We start from the raw sequence: 15,212 nt of genomic DNA on the forward strand, positions 1-15,212 counted from the left end.
GTTTTGCTGTTGTTGTTAAAAGACCAGAGGTTGCATTATTGCCCGCAGAATATGCTTATATGGACAGTTGTGAAAAAGAATATTACTTCGGGGAGTATTAATGAATAGACATTGAAAGTGCATAGTTAAGTCATTCCCACCCTTCACTAAGCGAACAATTGAATTAACCCCCTCTCTGCAAAAATTTAAACAGGGTACTAGTACATGCCACGTTGTGGGGGAGAGTATTTGTTTCAGAAAGCAGTTGTTTGAAATCTGCGTGATTCCTAGACATTACAACTTCATCATTTGTGTCTGGATTGTTTGTTATTATAAATATTAACATTTAGATCCTCATGTTCAAAGTGCTACCTGGGTGAGGGGGTGCAGCGTGGTGAGGGAGTGCAGCCTGGTGAAGGGGGTGCAGCGCGGTGAGGGGGGTGCAGCGCGGTGAGGGGGGTGCAGCGTGGTAAAGGATAGAGAAGCTTGTTTCCTAACTGCAAGACTTGGCTGCTAATGCCTAATGTGTTCATGGGGTGGGGGGAGGGATTTCATATAGTGTTTCTCAGATTTACTTGACAGAGAAATTTTTATTCTTTTTTAAAATATATTTTATTGATTTTTTACAGAGAGGAAGGGAGAGGGATAGAGAGTCAGAAACATCAATGAGAGAGAGACATCGATCAGCTGCCTCCTGCACACTCCCTACTGGGGATGTGCCCGCAACCAAGGTACATGCCCTTGACCGCAATCGAACCCGGGACCTTTTAGTCCACCGGCCAACGCTCTATCCACTGAGTCACACCGGCCAGGGCAATCTTTATTCTTTTTTGTTGATGTCACAGAGGAAGGTAGAGGGAGAGAGAGAGAAACATCAATGATGAGAGAGAATCATAGATCGGCTGCCTCCTGCACGCCCCACACTGGGGATTGAGCCTGCAACCCAGGCCTGTGCCCTGACCCTGAATTGAACTATGACCTCCTGGTTCAGAGGTCAACGCTCAACCACTGAGCCACACTGGCTGGGTGAAACTTTTATTCTTTAATGACTCCACAAGATAGCAATTTGGCAATCGTGATTTAGAGTGTTAGCTAGTTACATTTTTGTTTCTGTGCTGCTGTATACATTTTGCATAATCCTGATGCACCTAAAATGAATAATAGAGAAAGGAGTATTGCTGGCTTTGACATTTCTTTTACTGGCTTATTTAATTTAAATTAGATAATTTAATTTGGTTTAATTCAGAAGTGGGTCTAACTTGTTAGGGAGACCCATAAAACATGGTTCTGAATGGGAAGAGATGATCAGTACTCTACGGAAGTATTATTGGAAAAAATTCTGTTAATGAACATAGGAAATCCCAAGCTCAAATATTAATTCCCCTCCCCTTCTTAGATGCGCAGCTGTGATTAATGGCGGGCAACAATGCTATTACAGGAAACAAGCACTTGGAAAAACAATCTATGTTAGTGACATTAATCGAGCACGTTCACATTATAAATATGATTTGCAATGTAATTTCATACTGCCAGGCTTTCGTAATTATTAGTTTTCGTTTGGACAGACTAGATTCCGCACACAGACTTTTAACAGTTGTGATCATGTTAGTGCCCGTTAGAAATAATCAAGTTCATGAACACCGCTAGAGAAGCCAGGCGTGAGCTTCTAAAAAGTTGTTTCTCTACTAAATGTTTCCATCGGGCCAGTTCCTGTCTTCTGGGCCCCATTTGGCAAACACCAAAACCTGAAGGTGCTTTTTTCTTTCTGGAGGGATGTTTCCAGAAATTCCTTGGGGAGGATTGGGGATGCGCTCATGCGTTCTGGGGCTCTGTCTTCTGTCCTTGGTGGTCTGTACCCTGAAATACTGGCATTCACATCGTGGCTTCCGTGACCTCCTGCTCACTCGCGCTTCCCAGGGAGTGAGGAAATGGAGAACTTAGATTTCCGAGTTCCGTGTGTCTGGCTGTAGTCCTGACTCTACCAGGCAGTTAGTTCTGTTTGGCCATGGGCAACCTGTCTTAGCCTGAGTTTCTTAATCTGGAAAGTGAAGGCTAATAGTATATTAGCTCTTGTGATAAGTTAGGATAAATAACAAGAGAGGAAACATTATGTTCTTAGCAGCATGCACGGCACATTATGCTGTAAATGGTAGTTGATGTCTGTCATCTATGTGTTGACCCCCTTCCTTGAACTTTAAAATATATTTTTACTAGAGGCCCGGTGCATGGAATTCATGCACAGGTAGGGTCCCTAGGCCTGGCCAGGGATCAGGTCCTATCAGGTTCCCCGCCTCCCGGCCTTCCCACCCTCTCCTTCCCTCACCACCCGCATGCTGCCGCCGCCTTCTTCCCTTAGCACCCAGCCACCACTGCTGATCAACCCCCTTCCCAGTGGTCAGTGCACATCATAGTGAGCAATCAAACTCCTGGTCTCCCAGTCGAACTCCCGAGGGGACACTTTGCATATTAGCCTTTTATATATATAGACTAGAGGCCCGGTGCATGAAATTCGTGCACTGGGGGGGGGGGTGTCCCTCAGCCCAGCCTGCACCCTCTCCAGTCTGGGACCCCTCGAGGGATGTCCCACTGCCCGTTTAGGCCCGATCCTACTGGTAGGATGGGGCCTAAACGAGCAGTCTGACATCCCCTCTCACAATCCAGGACTGCTGGCTCCCAACTGCTTGCCTGCCTGTCTTCCTGATTGCCCCTAACCACTTCTGCCTGCCAGCCTGATCACCCCCTAACCACTCCCCTGCCAGCCTGATTGATGCCTAACTGCTCCCCTGCCAGCCTGATTGCCCCTAACTGCCGTCCCCTGCAGGCCTGGTCACCCCTAACTGCCCTCCCCTGCATGCCTGGTTTCCCCAACTGCTCTCCCCTGCAGGCCTGGGTTTCCCCCAACTGCCCTTCCCTGCAGGCCTGGTCGTCCCCAACTTCCCTCCTCTGCTGGCCTGGTCACCCCTAACTGTCCTCCCTTGCAGACCTGGTCCCTCCCAACTGCCCTCCCCTGCTGGCCATCTTGTGGTGGCCATCTTGTGTCCACATGGGGGCAGCCATCTTGTGTGTTGGAGTGACGGTCTATTTGCATATTACTCTTTTATTAGATAGTATAGAGGCCTGGTGCACGGGTGGGTGCCAGCTGGTTTGCCCTGAAGGGTGTCCCGGTTCAGGGTGGGAGTTCCCTTGGGGTGTGGGGTGGCCTGGGCGAGGGGCCTGTGGTGGTTTGCAGGCCGACCACGCCCCCTGGTGACCCAAGCAGAGGCCCTGGTTTCTGGGATTTATTTATCTTCTACAATTGAAATTTTGTAGCCTTGAGCGGAGTCCAGGGCTGCGGGAAGCTTGGCGCCTTCCATTGCCGCGGGCAATTCAAGCCTCCTGCTCTCTCCAGCTCTGTGGCCGCAGCCATTTTTGTTGGGATTTATTTATCTTCTATAATTGAAACTTTGTAGCCTTGAGCAGAGCCAAGGCTTCTGCTCACTCCGTGGCCGCAGCCATTTTTGTTGGGATTTATTTATCTTCATAATTGAAACTTTGTATTCTTGAGTGGAGACCAAGGCAGGCTAGGGCTGCTGAAGCTTGGCTTCCTCCATCGCTGGGGGCAACCCTAGCCTCCTGCTCTCTCCAGCTCCGTGGCTGCAGCCATTTTTGTTGGGATTTATTTATCTTCTATAATTGAAACTTTGTAGCCTTGAGCGGAGACCAGGGCTGCGGGAACTTGGCTTCCTCCATTGCCGGGGAAACCCAAGCCTCCTGCTCACTCCGTAGCTGCAGCCATCTTGGTTGGGTTAATTTGCATACTCGCTCCTGATTGGCTGGTAGGTGTGGCTTGTGGTGTATCGGAGGTACGGTCAATTTGCATATTACTCTTTTATTAGATAAGATTGCTTTCAGAGAGGAAGGGAGATGGAGAGAGATAGAAGCATCAATGATGAGAGAGACTCATGGATCAGCTGCCTCCTGCACGCCCCCTAATGGGGATCACCATGATCTCTGAGTCTCCCTTCTCCACCACCTCTTCCACCACTCCCCCTCCAGGCTGGCAGCCCGCAACACTAGGCAGCTTGTGGTATCCAGCACACACCATGCTGTGACTCAACTCTGGGCCATTGCACATACTGCCACTTATTTCTGGAACCCTCCTCTGTCCCTTGTTAGCCCCCAAAACGTATTCATCTCTCAAGCCCTCCTAGGTGTCTGTGTCTCATAGAGGTTTCTCTGCCCACCTTCCTAGCCACAGATGATCAACTCTTAGTATTATACCATGTCAATACTTTGCTCTTTAATATTATTCTAAAAGTATGTACATATATCAGCAATCTATTAAACTGGGAGTTTCCTGAGGACAGTCACACTTTATTAATCTTTTTATGTTTGCTCTGTGCATTTTTTAGTCTTTTTTTCATTGGGGAAACTGAGGTAAATGAATAGGGTAAAATAGCAATAGAATTTTTAGTGTCAGTGGTTTAATGTTTGTGGAAATTCTTTAAATATGTAGCTTAAAAGGCCTAGACGTGCACAACCAAGTCATAGTTCTTACTTTGGAGTGTCTTTTTTTAAAATATATTTTTATTGATTTCAGAGAGGAAGGGGGAGAGAGAGAGAGAGAGAGAGAGAGAGAGAGAGAGAGAGAGAGAGAAAAACATCCATGATGAGAGAGAATCATGGATCGGCTGCCTCCTGCACACCCCACACTGGGGATCGAGCCCACCACCTGGGCATGTGCCCCGATCGGGAATTGAACCCTCTTGGTTCATAAGTCGACGCTCAACCACTGAGCCACACTGGCCAGGCACTTTGGAATGTATTTATCTTACAGTTCTTCCTATGCGTGATGTTTCTATTTCTTTCCTTCTGTGTGTATTCTTCTTCCTTTTCTTATGTGTTACAAAAAAAAATTTTTTTTCTACTCTCCTTGATACGTGCTCCCTCATAAATGAGCTAACAAACACCTAGGCTCCGTGCCCCTCTGCTTTGGCTCTAACCCCAGCCCTTAAAGCACGCATGCACATGCGCACGCATTCACTCAATGAAATATTCCACAACTTCTGGATGAGCAGAAACTGCTGTGTATGCGCTGCAGTCCTCTCATGAAAGTAGTGAATGGTGACTATGTAGACTCAGCCCAGAGGCTGATGTGCTACATAAAATCTCAAACGAGGTCTACTACACTTTGCACGGAATGATCGAGGTTTGACAGAGGTACCAATTATGCCAACACAAGTGCCGAATTAGTAAATGCTAGTCTTAAACCTCTATGAAGTGCTCGGCTTTGACAGCTGAGCCAGATTTGTTCTGTTACCTTATTGGAGATCCATGCCAACTGTTTCAAATAATCCTCCCCTTTCTATTTTCAGAAAACGAACTGAATTGTACTGAGCTTATTAATTCCTTTGTCAGGTTTCTGAGACTTTGATTTTCATAATTTTCCACTTCGTGTGTGTTTCTTTAGCAGTAGCTATGATTAGATAAACTCTTTTCCTTTGGGTTGGTTTAGTCACTGTACCTAAAGTACTTAGCTTGGTGTGCGTGTGTTTTGTAGGTGGCAGTAGGTACGAGAGATATTAAAGAGAAAAACAGTGTCAGAACAATATCTCTGTCTTCCTACCACTGCCACAAAGCAACAGGAAGACCAGGGAAGTGTTTATTGATGGAATGACATGCATAAGCCCTCCTTTAGTGGCAATGGCTACACCAACAGTGGTGCTGAAATAAGAGGAAAAGACCATCGTATCTTTATTAGTCTCACTAGACGCCCAATGCACGAAATTCGTGCAAGAGTAGGCCTTCGCAGCCGCCGCGGCTGCCTTGATCCCATGGCTGCGCCCCGGCTTCGTCTGGAAGGTCAGCTGGAAGGACGTCTGGGTGGCCGTTCGGTTGATTTGCATATTATGCTTTTATTATTATAGATTTTTATAGATGTTCATGTGTGTATAGGGTATAGTTTTCACAGTTTTATTCTTGCACTGCTAATGTTGTCATTAGTACCATTATATTTTTGTTTTGTATCCTTTTTACCCATCTATTTCCCAGAACTGTACAGAAAGTAGTAGGAAGATACAGATTGAGTACAAAAATATCTATAAGTGCTATGATTTCGCAAAATCTTATATACTTATATAGAGTGATGTGATGGGATAAATTGATCAGTCCCTTGTTCATTTCTAGTTTGTTGTCTTTGCTACAACCCCCAAATACATATTAAGGGCTTAGGATATACTAGGCACTCATGGAGTTTATATTATAATATTAATACACTAGAGGCCCGATGCACAAAATCGTGCTAGGGGCTCGGCTCTCGCAGCCACGGTGGCTTGCCTCGGCCATGGCAGCCCTGGCTTCATCTGGAAGGTCATACGGAGGGACTTCCGGAAGGACGTTCAGCTGTCCAGTCTAATTTATTATTATAGATAAAATATTACATATCAATATATATTACATAATATAAATACACCTATATATGTCCATGTATGTATACACAACACACACACACACACACACACACACACATACAGTCGATGCTCATGCTTTACAGTAATTATTTTGTATAAAATTGCCACAAACACTGAATGGGTGAGTACTGAACCATTGTTCCCAATCAATATATAGCCTGTCTTATGTGTGTTTCTGTTTGAAGGCCCCTTATTTCATATATGCTGATCGATTCTTTAACATTGAACTTCTGGCCAGTAGCGCTGTAACTCATGCCTGAATGGAGCTTATCTAACACATGCATTTTCTCAGTACAGCACATCACAGCCGGCTTGCACTTAGGAACACTAGACCCCACTTCAGTACTACCCTTGGGAGCCACTTTAAACAGTGAAATCACCAACAAAAAGCACAAGATGCAAAAAATCCACTAAACGGTTGGCATAAAAGGACACTTGTTTACAGGAGAGCTGAAACAGGAAGGCGGTTTCACCTTGTTCAAGCTTTCCTGGTAATGGGCGTGTCGGCGACTCAATTTTCACTGCTATGCACACATCAGCCAATGACCATGAAAGTGCCACGGGTATTGATTTTGGATTACAAATACATTTTAGTGAGTAAGTGAATTCACAAATATTTAATCTGCAAATGATGAGGATTGACTGTCAACTGTGTGTGTGTGTGTGTGTGTGTGTGTGTGTGTGTGAATTTATTCATTTATTTTTGGTCTTCAATACCTCCGCCCTTTACTTTTGTTCATTGCTTATTCTTGTTCACAGTTGTTTTACATCTCTTGTGGTTCATTGTACAATTGTTTATAAGTATAATGAAGCTTCTAGGACTGGGATATGTTCATCCCATTTACCAAAGCTTTCCTGAGACACAATGTTTTTGTAAACCTCTTATAGGGTGAGAACTTTATATTATAGATGTCGTCCCAAAGTTTATATATAACAACTTAAAATATCATTTTAAATGTAGTTCCATTAGATGTAAAATTCCAATGAATGTAATTCATATTGGCTTTATGTTTGAGATAAAAACATTTTTGTTCACATTTATCAGGTCATTTAAAATAATTTGTATTATACAGATAGGTAAAAAATTAAGACCTCCTTTGATTAGCAAGATCTTAGGGATATACCACTCAGTCATTAAAAACATTCCTTTTAACTGGGAAACATAGGTATTTGAGGACTATATAGAGTGTGGTATATATTTTCTAAAGAATAATAATAAAATGAAGACTCATGAATCCATCATTCACATTAAAAATCGAGCATTCCTAGTACCTTTAAAAGCCCCTTCCCAATCATGCCCCCCTCCATAGCCACTGTCCTGGCTTTTGGATTAATCATTCCTTTGGGGTTTTTTTTTAATGGCTTTATTACCTATGTATGTATTCCTAAACAGTGTATTGTTTAGTCTTTAAAACTTGAGTAGTGCAATGGAATACTATGCAGCTGTCAAAAAGAAGGTTCTCTTATCCTTTGGGACAGCATGGAGGGACCTGGAGAGTATCATGCTAAGTGAAATATGCCAGTCATAGAAAGACAAAAATCACATGATCTCATTTATTTGTGGAATCTAATGAATGAAATAAATTGACCAACAAAATGAGACCCGAAGCAGGGAGGCATGGAAACAGACCGACATACCTCGATGTGGGGTTGGGAGGACGAGAAGAGATAAACCAAAGAACTTATATACTTACTAGAGGCCCAGTACACGAAATTCATGCATGGAGGGGGGGAGGGCTTCTGGGGGATGTCCAACTGCTGTGAGCCCGGCTTCTGGCTGAGTGGCGTTCCCCTGTGGGAGTGCACTATCTCCTGCGTTGAGTGTCTGCCCCCTGGTGGTCAGTGCACATCATAACGCCTGGTCATTCTGCCGTCTGGTCAATTTGCATATTAGCCTTTTATTATATAGGAGAGGCATGGCCCATGGATAGAAGCAATAGGGTAGTGAAGGGGGTGGGCGGTGAGAAGGGACTGGGAGGAGGGGGGTAAAGGAGGGGGATGGGAGGTATCTGTAATACTACCAACAATAAAAAAATATATAAAAATACAAAAGAAACACCTGAGTAGCAGGCAGACACTTGGCTGTGTGAGGAGAGGGCAATCTTAGCACTGTTGTAGAAAGACTTTCAGATGGGACTTCCCCTCTATGCTGTCAGGATATCTGAAGCGGGATTGTGAGCAAGAGTCGCAGCTCTGTTAATCTGTTTTGCTGAGTACTTAGTGGATCCTTTTAATTTGGACAACTCGTGATTTGGGTCGTGGGAAATTGTGTTGGATCATTCCTTGGAGTTCCTTCCCTCCATTTCCCTTGTTCATTTTGCTCTACTTTCTGGGAGTTTTCCTCAACTGGATCGGCCAGCCCTTCTATTGAGTTTGAAATGTCTTCGTGTGTGTTTTTTTCAAGAGCCCCTTGGTGTTTGTTTCCTGAAAGTCCTGTTTTTGTCTCTTGCTTATAACATCTTTCTGAGGATAGGAATGGTAGTTTGACATTGTCTTCTTACTGAGTCTGTTTCCTCTGAGTTGCTCTTGCTGTTTGTTTTGATCTCTGTCTTCCAAATTAGAGACTCCTCCGCTGTCTTGGGAGTTTGGTTGTGTGCTCATGATCAGGAACAGAGCAGTTCTTGACCTGGGGCAGTTTCTCTCCCGCCCACCCCCCACCCCCCACTCCCCACCCCCCGGGGACATTTGACAATGTCTGGAGACACTTTGGGTTGGTCAAAACTGGCTGAGGGGATGCTGTTGGCTGTGGGAACCCCTTTCACGTCCCGCGTGGTTCAGGGCTCAGGTTCAGGGTTCGGGTTCAGGAGAAGGCCGCACACAAATGAAAAGAGACTAGAAAAGTATTAATTTGGGAATAGTGGGGGCCAGGTGGGAGCCCACCTCTAGTGGGAGGACTACGCCTTGCTTTGGCCTTGCCATCCCTTTTATTCAGGTTTGGGATACACCCATGGCCCTTAGACAGGTAATTCCAGTAACAGGCAGATTATCTTATCACTAGAGGCCCAATGCACGAAATTCGTGCAAGAGTAGTTCTTCCTTCCCCCCGGCTGCCGGGAACAGCTTCCCTCTGGCACCTGGTACCCGGGCTTCCCTCACAGCCCTGGCTTCATCCAGAAGGATGTCCAGAAGGACGTCTGGTCTAATTAGCATATTGCACGTTTATTATTATAGATAAGGGTTTACATGATTATTTGGTGGGGAAGTTGCCTCAGTTACCCTGGTCTCAATTAGATAGGGAGTGGCTGGCACTGACCTTTCAGAGCTTCAAGGTTGACCAGCCTTCTGGGTTCCTTGTCCACACCTTTCTAATCAGTGGGACAAGGATCAGTTTCCAGCTGTTGGCATCTAGCAGACAGAGGCCAGGACACTGTTAAGCATCCTCCAATGCACAGGACATCCCCGGGCAGCTATCCCAGCCCGATGGCAGTGGTGCTGAGGTGGGGAAGCTGCAGTAGGGACTGCGAGCGGGTTGAGAGCTCTGAACTTGCGGGCAGAACTTGGTGACTTGGGGGTTCAAGGGAGGGTGGTCTGGTTTAGTGGTTTGAACAACTTCATGTCATTATCTTTAGGTCTTTTCTCCTGGGCTGGTCGGAGAGTCAGGAGAAAATCTTGCCTCTCTCTCTCTGAAGGATCAAGATCTAGCTTCTAACATCCTACTAAGGGGGAAAGGGGCTGGGGCTGTCTGCAATGAGTTGGTGTGTGAGCACATAAGCCCGTTGCTTTCCATACAGTATCTACTTCCTCAACTGCCTGTGGCCCCCGTTCTAAGACCTAATGTTTTATCCTCTCTAGAGAATGTATCTCTGAGGGTGAGGTTGGGGCAAGTTACCCAGGAGCATGGGATAAGGAGGGGTTTAGGGCTCTAACTGCTTCCCTAATAGATTTCATTCAGACCTCGTTATTTTAGCCCCCCCTTCTCCCTTAGTTCCAGAGTTATCTCACACTGCCAGTTCAAATGCTTCCTGAGGATTCTGTAGTGCTAATGGGTTTGTTTGGGAACTTTCCTTAATTTCCCTTTGCACATCAGCTTTCCCAGCTATGCCAAGCCAGTTGCCACTATTGCATCTGCTTTCTTGCTTCCCAAATTTGATGGTGATTCTTGTCTCTCATTCTCCCAGTCCTTTAAAAACAATTCAACCCCTTGAGTATCATTTTAATGGGGTTTGGCGAGGACAGTCAGTGAGCTGCATTGTGTTCAATCTATCCTAGTATCCTAGAAACCAACATACTATATTCTAGCAATAGTTCATCAAGTTCTAGCCACTTTTGGGGGGTATTGACTTTTGGTATCAGAATGGTTCATTTCCTAGACTTAACCTTTCTTCACATAAATGAAAACTAGAGATTACTCTGTGTCTCCATAGAGTCACAGCTGCTTTCTTTTTTTTTAAATATATTTTATTGGTTTTTACTGAGAGGGAGAGAGAGTTACAAATATCGATGAGAGAGAAACATGGATCAGCTGCCTCCTGCACACCCCCTACTGGGGATGTGCCCACAACCAAGGTACGTGCCCCTGACTGGAATCAAACCTGGGACCCTTGAGTCCGAAGGCTGACGCTCTATCCACTGAGCCAAACCAGCCAGGGAGACAGCTGCTTTCTTTTCAAAACCTTAGGAACATTATAGCAATATTCACTTGTAACAGGTCCTGGTTTCATGGACCTTTTACTTAAAAACAGAATTCTGCAAGCAGCCGCCTGCCCCAAGGAGAACCTTGTGTTACATTCCCAGTCAATAATCTTAAAGAGTTGAATAAAGAATATGTGTTTCATCAAGTCTGAAATACCCTCAATTATCTTATTTCATTTTTAGTAATACCCTGGCCAGAATTAGTGGAAATATGAGAAAGATAGTAGTTTATCACGATAGCTTACAACTATCTCTATCAATATTCCCCCCCACACACACACATAAACGCTCCAGAATTGACTGTACTATAGACTAAAAAAAATTAAGAATAAAATTTCAAGCATCAAAAAAGTGTTTAGGTCTTCCCTAGCCAGTTTGCTCAGGGTATAGAGTGTCAGCCTGTGGACTGAAGGGTCCCAGGTTTGATTCCGGTCAAGGGCATGTATCTCGGTTACAGGTTCGATCCCCAGTAGGGGCTGTGCAGGAGGCAGGCAATTGATGATGTTCCTCTCTCATTGATGTTTCTATCTCTGTATCCCTCTCCCTTTTTCTCTCTCTAAAAAAAAAAATCAATAAAAACATATATTTTTTAAAAGTTTAGGTCAGACTGAAACCTAGGCCCTCTGATTTTTTGCTGTTTCTTGAACTTTCATTCAATTATCCTATATAATAAAGATGTAATATGCAAATGGTCGTTACGACCAGATCACGGATCAGCAGGAGGGTGGGGCAGCGAGCTACAAGCGGCAGCAGAGAGCTACAAGAGGGGGCAGGGCAGCAAGCTATGAGGGGAGGGGGTGGGGGGTGGAGGGAGCTACAGGAAGGTGGAGCAGCAAGCTACAGGCTACAAGCAGGCAGTGGAGAGCTACAGGAGGGGGCAGGGCAGCAAGCTATGAGGGGGAGCGGGGGGGGGGAGCTATAGGAGAGTGGGCAGCAAGCTATGGGGGGCAGGTGGAGCTACAGGAGGGCAGGGCAGTGGGCAGAGAGCTACAGGAGGGTGGCAGCGAGCTACTGGCACACGGATTGGTGCACAGGGCTTCTAGTAATTAATAAGTTTAATATATACTTTATTGAACCCCCACCCCTTTTAAAATGGAAAACCAAACTAGATTCTCTCATAGCCAGCATCTCTTTAACCTATTGACCAAATAAATGTACTATAATTGGGTCCTGCTAAAATTATAGACCCTACATACTCATTTAAATGCTCACCAGCCCCCATGAGTTTCTAGTCGATGCATTGGATCACACACAACACCTGACGTATATCTCAGTGTCCCCTTTTTGTTCTAAATGTGGTTTACCTTTGCTAACCCCGTGGAGGTCACTGAGGGGCCAAAGACCCTTGGAAACGCTTTCCTTGTGACCTGTCTTCAGCGCATCAATAATTCATAGATAAAATCATTTTTTTTTTGCCTCACATTATAAAATTAGCCTAAAGAATTGAAGCACACCCTAGCCAGTTTGGCTCAGCGGATAGAGCGTCGGACTGCGGACTGAAGGGTCCTGGGTTCAGAGAGTCCCAAGGTTTTATGTGTGGACGGAGACCAAGTACGTTAAGCTTTTCCTAAGATTGCTTGCTCCTGTCAGGATAAGTGGTCACAAGACATCCAGATTGAGAATGGAAACATTTGTGAGAGCCCTGTCTCACTTTGTCACGTTGTCTTCTCACAAAGCAACATTTTTCTTTTCAGTCTGTAGTGAGTTTCTTTCTGTGCCAACAGTTCTTTTGAGACCCAATTTCTATGTCCAACAGTTCCTTATGTGTACATGTCAGCAATGATATTTCAGTTCTGGATGGTGGACAAATGGTGGTGATGCAGGTCCGACCCTCTCTGGTTTGGTCCTGGGCAATCTGCAGTGACGCATATCTGCTGACTGCTAGTATGGCAAGGCATCATCAGCGTCTTCCATCTCTGGACTGCTTCTCTTCTGTCTTCATGGCTGGAGCACTCCTGTCAATTCCTCTCTGTTGCAGGAATCCACATGATCTCGGAGTTGTTTTCTGAAAATATGCAAACATATTCTCGACCAAAAGTTAATAAAGGAATCTTTTCTATAAATTTGACTTGCGATCCTTTTTCATTTTTTGCCCAAACGATTTTCCTTTGGCTTGTTTTGACACCATGTATGTTTTACATGGGTGTCTTGCTGTTAGCATTACAAATGAAAGTTAATTTTCTAAAGTAAAAAATTTCTAGATGTAATTTACTTACAGGATATTTTTCCTTACATGATATTCTTCTACTATTCCCCCTTTTTTGATTTAAATATTAGGAGGCTTTTGGAAACTTTCGAATATTCTAGAAAAATTAATTGTAATGGACAAAAAGCTGTTCCTAAAGTGTTAACTAAAATTTTTATTGGTAGTTCATCTCATGGTAAAATTGTGTAACATGTAATGAACCTAAAGCAGTCATATTTTAGTGCAGAGCAACATTTTTGAATAGTTTGGGGTGATTGTGGAAAGGGGCCTTTTTCTAGAGAGCTCTAAAAGGTGTATTATTGCTATTCTTTTCTTTCCGGTTCAGCTTTATGAGGTTGTTTCAGGAGAGATTTGAAGCTGCAGTGTAATTGATGTCCTGATGATGCCGTGATGAAATCCACCAATGCATATGATCCCAGAGAAATGTTTACATCTGGGTTATACTCTATTCTTTTGCTTGTCCTCTAAGTGAAAGAAAAAAGACCAACTTATACTTGAAGGCAAGCAGTACCACACGAGTAAATGAAGAACCTTCTCTTTCTGCTGATTAACCGCATGCATCCAGGTGTACTGTTTCTTTTTAACATGCTTTTATTGATTTGAGAGAGAGAGAGGAAGGCAGAGGGATAGAGAGAGAGAAATATCCATGATGAGAGAGAAAAATCACCGATCGGCTGCCTACTTCACACCCCCTACTGGGGATTGAGACTACAACCTGGGCATGTGCCCTGATCAGGAATCGAATCACCAGCTGGGCAGGTGTACTGTTTTTACCTGTCAAAGCCAATGAGGGTGTTTTGTTGTGTTCTCTTTTGATATGTGTTTTTTCTGAGGAGGTGAAAAATACACACATGTACATGTGAGTGTATTTAATGACCTAAACCATTCTAGCCTACTATAGTATACTAGAGGCCTGGCGCACAAAATTCGTGCACGAGTAGGGTCCCTAGGCCTGGCCTGAGATCGGACCGATCTTCCCCGGCTGCCAGGGGAGATCAGCCCTGTGTATGGGGCAACCAGCAGGGCAATTGGGGCCCCACTCGCACCCACTTCACCCATGTTCGCTGCCACCCACCCCCGGTTCCCCGTTCCCCACTGGGCAATCAGAGCCTGCTGGCCGAGGGGAGGGACTGAGAGGTTGGCCAGCAGGCTCTGATCAGGTGATCGGGGCCTGCGGGCTGGGGCAGCTCCTGCATTGAGTGTCTGTCCCCTGGTGGTCAGTGCGTATCATAGCAACCGGTCGTTCCGCCATCCGGTCGATTTGCATATTATGCTTTTATTTTATAGGATTGCTATTGCATTTGGTATTATTCAGTAGTTGATTCAAGAATGTAGAAACCTTATCTTTGGATTGTCTTTAATTCAGATACTTATTGGATAACTATTAATCACAAGGACCTGTGTATGTGCATGTGTGTGTGCTTTAATGCCTGGGCCTGGGCATTGGTATTTCATCAGTCATCCCGTTTTGAAAGCCACCAATTGCAATTGAGGAGAGGACTGGGTAAGCAAATGATTGGACCAGCGGCACTCTGCCGGTAGAAATGACCGCCTTCCCTGTGGCAGTTTAGAACGATTCCCAATTGAAGTTTGAGAAAGATGAAGGCTTTCTCTGAGGTTTCAGGGGAGACTGGAGATGTTGTTGGCCATGGCTCTGTTTTTGTGACATGTCTGCTACAGTATTTTGCCCAGGTTTTATTAGAGTGGATTTTGTTTTCTTTTATTTAGGAATTATTTCTGTATTTTGGTTCTTGACTGAATATGTGTTTTGCAGATCCCTTCTCTCTGCGGGATTTTAAGCAGAAACATATCAGATTTTCAGTATTAAAACATCCCTGCAGGAAGAACTAGGCAAAGTTTTTAAGTATTTCTGGTAGGAAATGGTAGTAGCCGAGATTACGGTATGAGATATGGAGAGAAGTGGACGGCATTCAGAGCTATTTGGG

The 15,212-nt window shown here is 44.7% G+C and overlaps 1 protein-coding gene across 1 annotated transcript in view; it reads left to right on the forward strand.

Moving 5' to 3' along the window:
- Positions 1–15,212, forward strand: part of CASK (calcium/calmodulin dependent serine protein kinase) — a 293,487-nt gene that overhangs the window by 52,032 nt on the left and 226,243 nt on the right.

This window comes from Cnephaeus nilssonii (assembly GCF_951640355.1).
Source record: "Cnephaeus nilssonii genome assembly, chromosome: X".
NCBI lineage: Eukaryota > Metazoa > Chordata > Mammalia > Chiroptera > Vespertilionidae > Cnephaeus > Cnephaeus nilssonii.